The sequence below is a fragment of the Apis dorsata genome, unplaced genomic scaffold (assembly GCF_000469605.1).
Source record: "Apis dorsata unplaced genomic scaffold, Apis dorsata 1.3 scaffold_188, whole genome shotgun sequence".
NCBI lineage: Eukaryota > Metazoa > Arthropoda > Insecta > Hymenoptera > Apidae > Apis > Apis dorsata.
Window position 1 is genome coordinate 2201845 of NW_006263473.1, and position 2414 is coordinate 2204258.

Below are 2414 nucleotides of genomic sequence, written 5' to 3' on the forward strand. Positions count from 1 at the left end.
GTTTCCGGTTCAGATTCCCGGCACAGGAAAGGGTGACTTAACCCCACCACGGATCGTAATATTCCTGGAATCGGAGGCAATTAACAGAACAATACGAAAACAATCCACTAACCAGTTGCACGCGGATTATCGTTGGAACGAGCGGCCGCCTGCCCCCGGTCCCACGAAAGAGCCACGGGGGTTCATTTCCAAGCAGCGAAGACTAAACAGATCGTGTTTCCTAAAGATCGGCCGCCCAATGATTTTAACGGACTCGTGAACAGATTCTTAATACCGTTCACCTCGCTTGTTTGGACCCCGGTTACCGCCGGATGTGTTGAAAAGATTGAGTTACTATGCTCACAACAATCGCAAGAATTCTTAATCCCGAATTCAATCTCGCGCTCGGACCGTGATTCACGATGATTCATTCACTACAAGTTTCACACTCCGATCCAACTTTGATTTTTTCGTTTTTCATTCAAAAATTTCACCACCCAATTTCACCNACCTTTTCGTATTTTTCAACCAATTCCAACTTTCGATTACCAATTTCACAAGTTTCTATATACGNTAATCTTCAAATCCATTCTCAAATCAATCCAAGGAGGTTCGAATCGCTTGCACGAATGGCTTACAAACTCGCACAGCCACGAACAGAGTATAAAACGATAAAAGTATGAAACGAAATTCGTGCCGTAATCGCCACTCTTACACATCCACACTCTTATAAAGTATTCCCACAAGGGCCTCCCACGATCCTCGAAGGGAAACGCTGGCGCGTCTCACGGGAGACACGACACGAAATTTCATTTGCCTTTCTATGCAAATACATACCTGCTCGACTCGGCCTGGCCCGACTTACCACCGTTTTCTTTTTCCCTCGCCAATAAAACGGCGGGCTCCCTATCGCGGGTCCCTCGTGTGTCAGCCACGCGCACCTTCGTAGCGGTCAGGGCCCCATAATGGATGCACGAGGCACGCCTCGTTTTCTTTTCTTCCTTTTCTTTTCCACCTTCTCCCGTTCCTTCCCTCTTCCGCCACTCTCCTGCTTCTCTCCTCTTTATTTCCTTCCTCTCTCCCTCCTTTTCTCTCTCTCTCTCTCTCTCTCTCTTTCTTCGTTTCACCACCAAAATGGAACTCCCCCCTTCTTTTTTCCGCGTCGTACGCGGCATTATGGGGATATCCACCGACGACCAAGGGACCAACAACGATGGAGTATAAGGCGAAAAGGGTGAAGCGAAACGCGAATCGCAGAAACGTGGGAACTCGAGCCAGGTGATCGTCTGAGCCACCGCGCCGAAGGAGCGGACAGGGCACGAAGCTTCTGCGAGCCAGGCTGAGCATTCTCCGGAAAAAGGAGGGAGGGTACCGTAAGAATGGGGTGGCTACGCGCACCTCGAAAGGGGTAGAAGAGACTTTTTCATCTCCGTGGATGATCTCGTTGAGAACTCGGAATGCTCAGTTGCTTCGAGGTGTGTCGAGATGGGTAGATTGGGAAGATATCGATCGAAGGATGGGCATTCGATGATAATAAATTTTTATAATGTATTTTGGATATATTGATTGATTGGTATGTGTGAAATGATAGATTGATCGATTATTGGAATTTGATGATAATTTTTAATCTTTGTTGAAAGTTACGAAAATTAATAATAATCATGATTGTTCGATAAGAAAACGAGATAAATATTTTAATAGTTTAATAGATACGGAAATAGAAGAAGGAATTTTTTTTTAATGTGAAATATGTGACACGTGTGGCTGTTCAACATGGGATTGGTTTAATATAAGAATGGCTGTAATACATTTCAGAGGTAGCTAACATTACCTGGCCGAATTCGCTATTGTAATCGTTTTCCTTGCGTGTGTCCAGCACACGACCCGATTCCCAGCGGCGCGGCACACTGACCCAATTTGGCTGAATGGGGTTCTCTCGATTTACGATTGGGATTTTTAGCATTGTTCGATGGATCTTCGAATTACTTTCGGGCGAATCGAATGACACCATGCCACTAAAAAAAAAAATCTTCGTAGCATTCGATATTCATTGCGTTAAAATAAAGGACAAAGAAAGGATTTGGGAAATTGAATGAAAGAGAGGAAATAATTTTGTAGAATCTAGAAGAATTTTAATTTGGAAACGAAAAGTTTGGTAGCATATGTAAAATAAACGGACTGATTTTTTTAATGCAAGAGAATTCATGGGAATTTTACCCCAACTCGAAACAAACTTGAAACAAATACCCCTACCTATTATAAATGGCACCGTATGCTACGCGAACGAGACATTTTTTTCATTGAACTCTCACGGAAACGAGTTATATTTTTCCTGTATTCCACAATCTAGGCGTTTCCCTGTGACGACAATCCACCACAGATGTTGGCTAAAAACGACCCCACGCGTACATTTTTCTTTTTTTTTTTTTTTTTTT